This window comes from Centruroides vittatus, unplaced genomic scaffold (assembly GCF_030686945.1).
Source record: "Centruroides vittatus isolate TY-2023 unplaced genomic scaffold, ASM3068694v2 contig_979, whole genome shotgun sequence".
Lineage (NCBI taxonomy): Eukaryota > Metazoa > Arthropoda > Arachnida > Scorpiones > Buthidae > Centruroides > Centruroides vittatus.
In genome coordinates this window covers 323,834-336,984 of record NW_027122650.1, presented here as the reverse complement: position 1 = coordinate 336,984, position 13,151 = coordinate 323,834, and positions in this window count along the sequence as shown.

Sequence of the window (13,151 nt, the reverse complement as noted above, 5' to 3'; positions counted from 1 at the left end):
TAACAAATGTAAGAAAATAAATTTCTTCATTGACTTACACGAATTAATTTTAAAATTATTTGCTAAAATAATCATCGGCGCACTTTTAACTTTCTCGCTATAAATAATTAATTAAGAAAAAAATAATCGGAAAGGTTAATCCCGAGATAATCGAATAAGTTAAAACTAAATACAGAATTTCTCCTTTGGTCACCAGACGGAAGAAATGGTTCCGCTGTTCCTCCTGTAGGTTATTCCTAGCATTACTCGGGACTATTAACTTTTATTATTTAATCATTAAATAGAGCGCAGCTAAGCAAGATTAGACCGTTTTCGTTCACGTTGCAACTTCACGTAGGAAATTGTAGGATCGTCTTGTTAAGAAAACAGCCATTTATCTACGTTTGACTTTTATGATCTTCTCGGTCGTTATCTTATCTTATTCTGAGAACCCTTAAATATTTATCACCACACTAAGCCAAGAAATCTTATTTATTCTTTCTAAATCCAATTTGTTGCTTCATTCTCTTTATTAAAATGCATTTAACCGACGTAATGTATTCTGTCGAACATTTAAATACAGAAATTTGCATAGTAATTAATCAATTTTATATGAATTCTTACAAAAGAAGAAGCTAAAAGTCATAAAAGCTCTGTTTAGAACTCGAGTTCTAAAGTCGCGATCTAAAATAAGAAATTTGAAATTTTTTTTTTGAGAATTAATCTGTTTTTATAAATAAAGAATTAACAGAATAAATTCCAAAAATGTAAATTGTTTATGAGCGCGATATTAATCGAGCTCTTTACAAAGAGGATTACGACGAATTTAACTAACACCCGACGATCAAATATTAATTTCCATTCGAATACTGCGAGCTGAGATAACAGATGTTCATCTGACCGAATAGGAATAGATGTTCTCTTAACCTGTAAAGTTTCCGTTCCGTTGAACAGACTTATCTTATTCTACCAGACAAATTCCTTCTCCCGTTTTGCGTAAAATTACTATTGCAATCGTCACAGTATAAAAGTGTAAGATACAATTCTACAATTTTTCGCACGATTTTTCTTAAATTTAATATAAAATAAGTAACAAAAAATCTAAACAAAGCAGCTTGCGAGTATTTAGAATTGATCTGCAATTTTTTTTTGTTTTTAAAGAAATGATTTAGAGGAATTCGATGATAATAGATAAAAATCGATTTTATTTCATTAAAAATAATATTTTCGCTAGAATAAATATTTAAATAATGATTTGAATTGTTAAATGAACGGACGTTTCGAAGGAATTTTCGTAATCGTTGTGATTTATCATAAAAATTTAATGTTAAAATAATCGCGTATGGTATCATCTGACGTTTCTTAATAGGAAGTCTGATTTAAAAGTTAAAAAAGTCAAAAGCAATTTATGGATGCTTGATTAACAGCTTTAATTACGAAAATTTCGAAAATTGACCGTCTCTATAATCTTTTCATTTACTCTTTAATTATCTATACGACATTCCTGTATTAATATGTTCTTCGGATCAATTTTTCCTTTTTTTTTGGTCGCCAGAATAGCGTTATTTAATTTTGTCGACAGAAGTTTAAATAGCGTTAATATCGCTGGGAAATGACGTCGCAAAATTCATTTATTTTTATAAACGTGTTTTGTCGAATTTGTTTTCTTAGGTGTGATTTTATAAATTATATTAATATAAATTTTCCCAGTTAAGAAAAACCAATAAAGAAAAAACTTTATTTAAACACTAACTCGGTAGAGATAGCGGCATAAATCTAATCAATATCGAAGTGAAAAGCCCCGGGCTTTTTGGTTTTCTCCAAACCTTCTCATTTTTGATTCTATTTTATAAACACTTCCTACATCAGTAAAATTTTCTGCCGGCGGAAAATTGTCGCATCGTTAGATATTCAAGTAGAACACTCTTCTCGCCAACAACTTCCATTGAACGGATGGCTAAATTATTAATTTTATTGAAAAAATATAAGGTCAATGATTTAGACACAAAAAATTTAATAAAAATTTGTATTTCACAACTTTATTTATATTTTAAAGCCTATGTATATACAGTATATATATATTTTTTCTCTAAAGTAAAAACGACATCAACTGGATAAGTTTAGGTCTACTTTATAATTAAATAATATTTGTTTATAAAACAACTCGTATATTGTGCCTTACGTAAGATTATAATCTTATTTAAAGAAGAATAAATTATCAGAATTTATGACAAATAAGCTAATTAGGTCTAGTTACCGATTAAATTTTACAAAATTATTCTGATAGTTCTTTATGAATCGAATTAATTAAAATATTTAAGTAAGAGTTGTATAAAGGATTGCAATAAAATTATACTTATTAAACACACTCATTTATTCCACTACAGTTCAGGAAAAAGTCACTTTACAGTATTTATCTATAAATTTTCCGTTTAAATGTTTTCAAAGTTCTTAATTAAGCATTCAAATGTTATCAAATAGGAAATATTACTATAAATTTCACCATTAGTTGTAATTACGTCGACTATATTTTGTAATTTATCCATCTTTTACTCTAAGATAAACAGATTCTACTTTTAAATAACTTGGTCTATCTCAATTGATTTCACAGTCTGAACAAATATAAATAATTCTACATCCTACAGTTTTAAGTTTTAATATATTTAACTGTTTCTATAGTTTTCTGTAACTTGTCACGTTATTTCAATTCAAAAAGGTTTCCTGTGAAAGGTGTTTCATAGATGACTGGAATGACTTTATTGTTAAAGGAAAAGTATGATGTACTACTAATTTGAGGTGGAGAGCATATATTTTAAATTAAATAAATTAAAAATATTATTAAAAATTGCAGCCCGGTATTGTGACGATGTCACAATAAATAATTTCTTCGTTGTATTGTCTATTTATAAGTTCAGATTGAATCAATCGGGATGAAACATTTATAAGGAATAAGTCCTCTCCTTACAAATAAATGAAAAGATGAGATGAAACACGAAAGATATGATTTTTTATTTCGTGACGAGCAGTCAAGGTATATTTTACATTATATTTTGTTTAAATATGACTATTCAATCATGAGATATCGAAGAAAATAAAGTATTTAGTCCCGAATGAATCACCCTTATTTACGCAAGTATTTAACTTTAATTTCATTGAAATTTGACAAAGGTTTATAAAAACATTTTTTATTAAGAAGAAATTTTTTTGACCGATGATTAAATTAGACTAAAAATAAATGAAAATGTTCCTGACGATAGTTTCTTTATAGAATCAAACAAATATACTTGGAAAGTAATTCAATATACACACTACATTATTGTTATTCAATTATATGCGTTTAAAATACAATATTTATAGTTGTGTTTCTAAAATCTGATATGTTATTACGCTAAATATTTATTTTATTCGCAAAAACCTCATAATTTTCAAGAGAACGTTTGAATTGTAGCCCGACGTTTCTCTTTAATATAAATTTGTAATTACAATTTTACGGAAGATATAGCCCACTCATTGTATTTTAAATAATAAACAAATAAATAAAACTTGAGGAATAAAACGTCCAATTCTGCGGAAGGATCTCCCTTCGAAGATTAATCCCCTCCCTGAGTTTTAATTCGGGATTTTAATTGGGAATAACAATTAAGTTTTGGGGAGTTATTTAAATCCTTAATTAAAACTTACATAAATAGAGTTATTTGTATCAATTTTATCAAAACTTTATAAAAATAAAGCAAAATAAATCAAATATTTACTATTAAATAAACATATTATAATAGGAAAAATGCGGAAAACATCCATTACATAAAAGTATTAAAAAGTAAAATCTATCGAAAGAATATTTATGAATAGATATTTTAACGAAAAGATTTTATTGAGAGTTATGTAAAGCCGAGTTGAATAATTTATTTTCATTTACCTGCCAATAATGAAGACTTTTAAAAATATATGAAATACTTTACAGATTCGAATCCATAAATTGTTCTTTTTCACAAAAATAATATCCTGAAGCAATTCAAATGAATAGAATTTCAAAAGCATATAATTTTGCGGAAAAAATTTCAACCACGCCTACGTAAATACTCCAAGGAATCATTTTAAACCAGGAAGTAAAAGTTTTCTTATCCGTCTTTACTTCTCTGTAAACTGATTACTTATTTTTTACTAAAAAATCAATAAACTCGAAAAAGGTAACTCGGCCATTTTCTCTACTTTAGAAATCATGGATATCGAGTTCTTTCCTTTCCATGAAAAAAAAAATTTTAAAAGTTCCGAAGTCTCTGAAACGTAGTCTACAATTTTCTATTTGAAAAGCACTTTTTTATATTGATTGGTATAATACTTTAAATCTATTGTGTAAAAGAACTGAAGATAACAAGAAGAATCATTGATGTCATTTTTGGATATTTTAAATCGTTATCTCCATTTTGCTATTAAGGTTTTTGTCACAAAACTTATTGTTAGAGATATTTAATTGATAAAATGTTTTTAATTTTTTTCCTTTTATACTTCGTAGGAAAGAATGAAACTTACAGAGGCAATTCAAAGTTGAAATTATATGTAAAAAAACGAGTAAACTTGCTATTTTGCGTTTTATCCAGAATCGATGGATTTTAATTGAATCGGCAGCTTGAAGAAGGAAATAAATCGGAAATTTGTTTTAAAAAATTAAAAGAAGCACTTAAATTCATTTTTTTAAATAAATTTTATCAAAATGGAATTTTCGGAACGCAATTTTGGAACAATTACAATGTGTATAGATTCTCTACATGTAGTATTTTGTCCATTGTAATACTAATTATACTGTGGTGTGGGTTTACTTCTTTCTTAACAGGAAAACACAGAAAAAAGTGTTGATAAAAATAATGAAATTTTAGTGAAAAATATAGAAATGTTTAAATGAACATTATATTAAATTGTACACAAAACAAATAAATGAAACAGACGTAATTACCTTTGCTAAATAATAATTGTTATTATTATTCACCAGTATTTCCTGCAGTAGAATTATCTGGTCAAGTAACCAGGTCCTCGAATAATGCTTTTTTCCCATTAGGAATATAGAATGATTTTCCCTAAGTCTTGCATTTTTTTATCATTGATTGGCAGTTTTTTCTTTGTAGACTGCATCTGTAGGCAAGATGATAACTTTTGCTTATTGTTTTGGCAGCAAAAAACTTTTCTTAACATGACCGTCAATAAACTCTGACGCAGTTATGTATCACTTCGGGGAAGATCTGTAACTTTTCAATATAGCGATATTTCGAGATAGAAAATTTCGTGGGTTTATATGACAACTTTGTTAATTTTTTTATAAAACATCAAATACCAATTCTTGAAGCTTAGTATGCTTTCGGATGAAACCTGTCACGAAGTATTCTTTATTCTTTGCCGTCCTTATCAATTCAGTTTGTTTGTTGTTTGTTTTGCAGTACCAAAATTTCTGTACTTTACCAATGATTATTGACCTCGTATAAATATTTATAAATTTTTTCAAAGCGGCAAAGAAAAGAAAAAAACGAATCGAGTATGTCTTCTTATTTTGTCTGTCACATGATACTGAAGACAAACCGCTCCTTTTCAACCTTCATTCCAATTAGGGTCTGCGTTTTGCCATATCTTCTAGAATTGTATAAAAGTTAGTCAAGTCAGTTTTCATGTTATGAATACAAAAGATATATAGCCATAATTTTCTCAAATAGAACAGATCCTGGTTGGGATTTTCGGCAAAGGTAGATTCTACATGTAGCCAAACACGATTCTTACAAGTTCTGGCGTTTTTACACTATGCCGACATTTCATCCTATTTGATGTAATGTTTGTTCGCCTTATGTAGATGGAGCATTTTCTCTGCTATCACTCCTTTGCATGGGCGTAGCCAGGAAGGGGCATGAATGGGCACGCCCCCCAGTTAACCTGGGGCCCTTCCCCAGAAAATTACAGCCCGGCCCCTACACAGTTAACCTGGTGCCCCTCTCCAGAAAATTACAGCCCGGCCCCTACACAGTTAACCTGGTGCCCCTCCCCAGAAAATTACAGCCTCTACTAGCCCCCCATAACAAAACCCTGGCTACGCCAATGCTCCTTTGGTGCTGTTGATTAGATAGGAAGATTTGACTTTTGTTTCTAGCTCTTCACTTGTAGAATACATATATTTGAAGCCGCCCGAATGTACTGTACACGGATATAGATCCATAATGTTTGTACAGAGTATTTGTACAGAACAGTTGATATACAGTTTTTACAACCATATTAACGCTCATGTACTGAATAATTAATTGTTGTAAAGAGACTCCCGAAGAGAAAATTTTGTAAAAACTTATGTTTATCGATATTGTTACATATTTCAGGTGGTATTGCATTACCACAGTTCAAACGTTTGCCACGCACATCAGAGATTATCCAAAAGCTATTAATGTAGTCAAACGGAAGAAAAGCTTTGCTTTTTATTGCACACGAAATAGAAAATACTGTTCGACGATCTTTATTCCTTTCATCCTCTTAAACAAAGATATAAAAAACGTTATTTCTTTTCTTGTGATTCTTGTTTTTAGACCGCCTGTGCACAAGAATATGGCTTTTTAGACCGCCTGTGCACAAGAATATGGCTTGTTATCAAGCCAATCAGGAATGTATCGTATTCATTTTATCTTTGCCTCTCATACAGAGATTTAAGGCAAGCTTATTTTTCTTCGGAAAAGAATTGTTTGCACTTTAATTTCCATAAAGAAGAAATTTTGGCCTTAGATTTTGCTGGCACAATACAGTGTGTAAATACTCTATTTTTCACTGCGAAGACTATCTTTTCTTCACTCTTCATGCTTGTACAGGCGACTAACCCCTATCGTTTGCTTAATTACTACGGTATGTCACTGTCGGAAAAAGATGAAACTGACACGATAGAAATTAATAATATTCAGCACTGAAACATAGGCCTATCAGTACGAATTAGCTTGATCAGGTGATATCGAAACTAATGGTAAGTTATAATTCAAAGAAATGCAATAAGATTGGTTGTTTTTTTTATCGTTTTACCATCCAGTAAAAAATACTATAACATTTAAAAAAAGGAAATAACTCCAGGATTTGTTTCCTTCTTAAAACTAATAGGCATTTCAGTTATATTATTCCCAATTGGAGACTACTTTTAGTTTCTTTCTTGCTACTGATGAGTGAGACAATGCTTCAAAATATTGTTGTCGGAGAAATCTTCATTTTCGAATTTTGGTTTTTTATTTTCTTCTTAAAATTATAGATTCAATTAAAGTCTATCTTTTCAATGGACTTCTTTACTGAAATATTTTATTTTTGTGCAATGCGTTTATAACAACAGGATTTATATACGGTATGTAAACTTTCTTCTAGAGAATTCGTAGAGTCCACTTTACAGCAAGGTTGTTTAAAGTAAAGATTTGGATGAGCAGATTTCTGAATTCGATCCCCGACAATATATGTTCGGAATGGACTAGGAAGCTCATTATCTCCCTCTCAAAATCTTCTATGGTCTAAGTTCTACCTTCATTTAAAATATAATTTGTCTCCTTAAGAGATAACTAACAACCCAGAATGGCTCCCGTTTCAAAAATGAGAGCTCATTGTTATATATAACTACTATAATATTTTATTATAATGTGTAGTATAAATACTCTTGCGTAGGCTACCAAATTTCAATAAATTACGTTAACCTTTTATTTAATTTTAAAAGTAAATTTGGATTCTAGTGTAGGAAAGGATGGAGTTAGCTGGAACAAAGTTCAGTAAAAATTAACTAATTATAGTAATAAAATTTTTAACGTAGAGATCACCGACTATTATGAGTAAAGGCAATTTCGGGTTAGTATCATATATTCTAACTCTAACAGGATTTTAATTAAGAAAAGTGCTTTGATAACAAGAGATTAAATCAAATTTTCAGTAGATTTATGGACAGAGTTAAACTTGTGTAATAGTTTCTAACTTTACGTACTGTACATCTATTTATAATTATTACATTTATTGGCGATTAATAATTTAATCAGCTTCTTTCGTCTCTATTCAAGGTTTTTATATTAATTAGTAATTAACATTGATTATACAGTAATTTGCACATTAAGTTTTGACATTAAGTGACATAATATGACGAAAGTTTGACATTAGTTCCATTACGTTTGGAGGAAACATAAAACAACGAATTGTTTTAAATTAATGGCACCTATATAGAGATTATATAGGATAAATATATTGTTAAAAAATTAATAAATTAAGGTCATCGTTACCTGTAGAGATTAATTGAGAATAGATACGTAGAAATTTTAGAAAATAACATTTTTCTTATTTCTAATGTTTCATTCGCGTATGTTACCTAATAGATAATAATAATACATTTAAATCTATTGTAAACTATAATTTTAACTTTCACAGTTTCGAAATTCTTTTGTTTAAGAATAGATGAAAAGATAAAGATAATATGTTTCCATAGCATTCAAACAATAACTTGCCGTTTATCAAAGTATTAATTAAAACAATTTGAAAATTGTACTGTACACCATTTGAATTAACAAGTTTAATAGATTGCAATTGATTTTATATTTTAGAAGTTACATAAAAATGAACGCAATAACGGTCCAAAAATCTATTTTAATGCCGTTTTAAAATATATAAATATTCGATAATGTGTAATTCAGATTCAAACGAGAGAGGAAAAACAATTAAACCGAATAAACAAAGTAAATGTTTTTGCTTCCGTTGAATATCCACTATATAATAGATGTTATTTCAATTTCAATTTCTACATTTGTCTTTCATAAATATAATATAAATATACAAAGTAAATAAATATACAAATTAAAATTATTGAATTCTAAAATTTGTCTACATTTTATGTTTGCGGGTGAATACTTGTGTTTGTCTTGCAACGACGTATGGTATAATGCGATGTTTATAAAACAAGAATTATAATAATTCATTATACTTTCCCTAAAGAAAATTATTTTTCGATGTGAGAGACACAAATTTAAAAAGAATTAACATTCGAAATATTTTCGATACATTTGTTATTATTGTAATGTGCTATGCTTGTAATAACTCTAATAAAATTGATGTATTTATGATGTACAATATCTATACAATATTAAATAGAAAGGAATCAAAATTGGCAAATCATCAAAAATTCCGAATTTTTTTTAAAAATCAAAGTAAACGCAACTCGTAATGAAAAATATGTTTTGTTTATTATTTTACTTTGTAATGTATTTATGTTGTGTGAAAATAATAAGCCATTTACAAATAATTTTTTTTTGGCTTGAAGTTACAGGTTAAAATTATTGAAATGTGCTAACACGTGATTCTAAGCTATTTGTATATGTGTATTCCTATGTGTATTACCGTATACTATTTCTAAACAGTTGTAACTGGACACAGGGACCTTACTATGTAGAAAGGAATTGTCTACACTACTGTAATATTTTTCTATCTTGTTTATATTAAAAACGTTGTTTATGAAGTTTCGGACTTATCACAATAATTTATAACAAATGCATCATCGAACAGGCAACTCAATATTGAATGGGCAATAAACAAACTTTGAGACGTTACACGAATCTCAGAGAAATAAAATAATGTCTTAATCTAAGTTAGCAGGATCTATACAAATAAATATATAAAAAATGAAAGACTATAAAAAAGAACGTTAAGCAGTTAATCTACTGAATGAAAGGGTATATCGATATTCGATAAATAAGACTGTCAGTCAAATATTGTCAGATTTTTCTAGATTATTGTTATTCTTTTATTGACTTTTATTTTTTCGATTGTATGAAATTACAGATGAGAGAAGAAAGTAGGCCAATAAGATTTCTTGACAAATAGCAAAGTGTATAATTATGAGATGGCAACAAAAATACGAATTACGTATCGAAAGAAAACTCGAGTTTTTGCCTCAGCAATTTAGTCATCGATACACGCAATACGTAATTGGATGGTTACAGTTGTCGACTCTGCTTCTTTTATCAGTGACTCGCGATTTAAAATTCTTCCTGCATTCTCTAAGTCAACCCATCATTCGAAATTGGCTAGAATTTACAGTAACGTTTTATAAAATTGAATTCCTAACGAATTACTTGAAAATATACAAAATAATTATGCATGACACAAGATGATTATTAGAAAAGATTACTGCAACATACAGATATCTAAAGTCGTCAATAGCATCTCATAATCAACTCTTACCAGCCTATTTATTGGTAATTATACTGTACTCTCCTGTTCCATACTGAAAGTATTTAGTATAATTACTTCGGTTAAGGGGAACATAACGTTTCCAAAAAGTATCCAATGTTTAATTCTTAGGGAAAACGAATTTAAATACTATTTTAGAATTGTCGATCTTTTTAATCTTAGAGTTTTTACTCTTTTTAACTATATTCGGTAAACGACTAACTTAAATTATTATCACCTTCCTTTATTGAGGTCTGTTTTTCAAGTTTCAGTTTCCAATTTTAATAGGGCCTACTTTAACATTAACACGATACCATCTAAATTACCTGGAGATAGGCCTATATGCTGTTATTAATAATCCATTTTTCTTATTTTAGAGTGTATTATTAATTGCAATTTCGTAAAACAAAAAATTAGTAAGTATTACAAGGAATATCGAAGATCGAAGAGTTTCTTAGAAAATCTCCAAAACACATCTTAAACTCTGCAAAAAGAACAACGATATGCTTTATAGTATTAATTCAAAATCAAAATAAATAATAATAGATTAATCAATTATTATTTTAACAGATGTAAATAAACAAATATTTTAATTTTCAGCAATTTTCTTACAATGCGCTTACCATTTCTGACAAATTAAATGCCCGATTATTGGAAATTTAGCCAATAGGAATCTAATTTATCATCCTTAATTTTTTTTATTTGATCGAAGACGAGATACGACAATTTTATTTCTGGTTTATTTTCAAAAATGAGTGATTTTGATAAATATGAATTTATATTAAAATATATTTATCAAAATTACATCGATGACGTTTCCGTAAATCGTTACATAAAACGTCATTTTTTACCGGTGTGTCATTTACTCCCTATTTATGAGAAATTTTAATAGAATTATATTAATATTGAAATATTAAAATGTGTTTTTAAAAACTTGGAAATATGACAAAAACCTATATTTTTCTGTATATTTGTGAAACAATAAATATCGAATTTAGGGCATTGCAAATGTTAACGGGTATGAAATACAGCATTTAAATATACTTAAATTGAATTTAATTATCGAATAGTTTTCTATTCTGATCAACTGATCAAGCAAATACATTTAACATATAAAACAGAAAGAAAATTTCATTAATAAGCAAATTTAAAATAATGTTGTTTATAAGGGATTAAAACGAATTAACAGATGTTTATAAATAATAAAAATAAGCACCAACGTTATTCTTTTAGAAGAGAAATGTTTTATTAAAATATTAGTCTAATCATGTATATTAGTCATTAATATAAAGAGAGAAAAATTACATCGTATTAATAAATAAAGAAGTTATTTTATTAAAACGATAAAATAATTTCATTATTTTATTTACCTATCGTTTATATTCTTACAATAATAATTTAGTATATAATTGGGCAATTAATTTATCGATGGTGACGTCGAGTGAGGCACAAATTCCATTAATTCGATGCAATGTTCTTTAATTGTACAAATGCATATATCATATAATAGTAGTTCTGTCTCTTGCAGCAATTGTGCGCCTTCTAAAGATTTTCTTATTTTAACTTCTTTTCTGTAATTGTTTTTATTTTATTTTCTACGAAAAATAAAGAAAAAGAAAATATAAACATTTTCATATCATTGTGTAAATCTTTTGTGTATTTAGAATTTCTCTTATTATGCAAAATATTTGATTAATTTCTGCAGCCGGATGCAACAAATCTAGATTAATATTTTTAGTTTTGTAATTATTTATTTGTCATAAATTAATTCCTATTATCTCCGTCCTTGTTATAATTGTATGTATGAGAATTAATTCATTCGATAAAATTCGCAACAATTCTTGAAAGTACAAAAAAAATTTTAAATTAAAAGAATAGATAAGATTTTGGCATTTACTATAATATTTTTGTTTTTATTTCGAAGTTATTTTAGTGTAAATAATATTGCAATCTCTTTACAGTTGTTTATACTGTAATATTAAAATCGTTTTACTGGATAATGTGATAACTATTAGGTTTCTACCTAAATAAAAAAAGCAATTAAGTTTTTCTTTATGGCACTTATAACCGCCGAAAGTTCATAATATGAGATTTTAATTAGTTTGCTTTTGTATTAGAGAATATATAATTTTAAAAGAAGAAATAAAACGTCACAATGTAAATAGACACACGAATACGTGATTAGTGGTCAACAATTTGGTAATCGATAAGTTAATATCGCGCAACTGCCAATTACAGACGTCTTTATTGTCCGGTATACAATAATACAAACACATGGCTATTCTGTTTGTATTAAACGACAAGATTTTTTTGTAGAAAAAAAAATTAAATTAAAAAAAGTTAAGAAATTGAACAAACCAGTCGTAATTTTAAAGAATTTAATAAAGTCTATGGTTAAGTTATTTAACTATTGAGTACAGACCACTGAATAGTATAATACATATCGAGATAAATACATATACAGTAAAACCTGTCTAAATCGAACTTGCCGGACTCGCATGGTATCGGATATTTTTTTGCAGGTTTAGCAGGTTTCCGTTTTGAAAAGGTTTTTTATTTTAACACAGAAAATCGCTGCATTCTGAAGAAGTTTCCCGTTTAGACAGGTTTCCGTTTTGAACAGGTTTTACTGTATATATCTTAAAAAACAATTAATTTAATATTTAATTACGTTTATTTATGTTCAATGTTCTTAAACGATACTTATAAGACTTTCCATAGAGCAGACTTCATCCGTATAGCACTCAATATATTACTGGAACCACATACTATCTGCACTAATTTTATAATTTCATTTTATTTGATGTAAATCGATTGTTCTAATTCTAACCACATTGTTTTTTGTATTGTGTTTAATGTTAAGAGGAGCAACAGAAAAAAGCCATTGACTACTATTTCCCTCGGTCCTGAAAAAATAGATTAAAAAAATAAACTTATTATTGAACGCAAAAAAACGTAAACTCAGCGATTACTGAAATAAG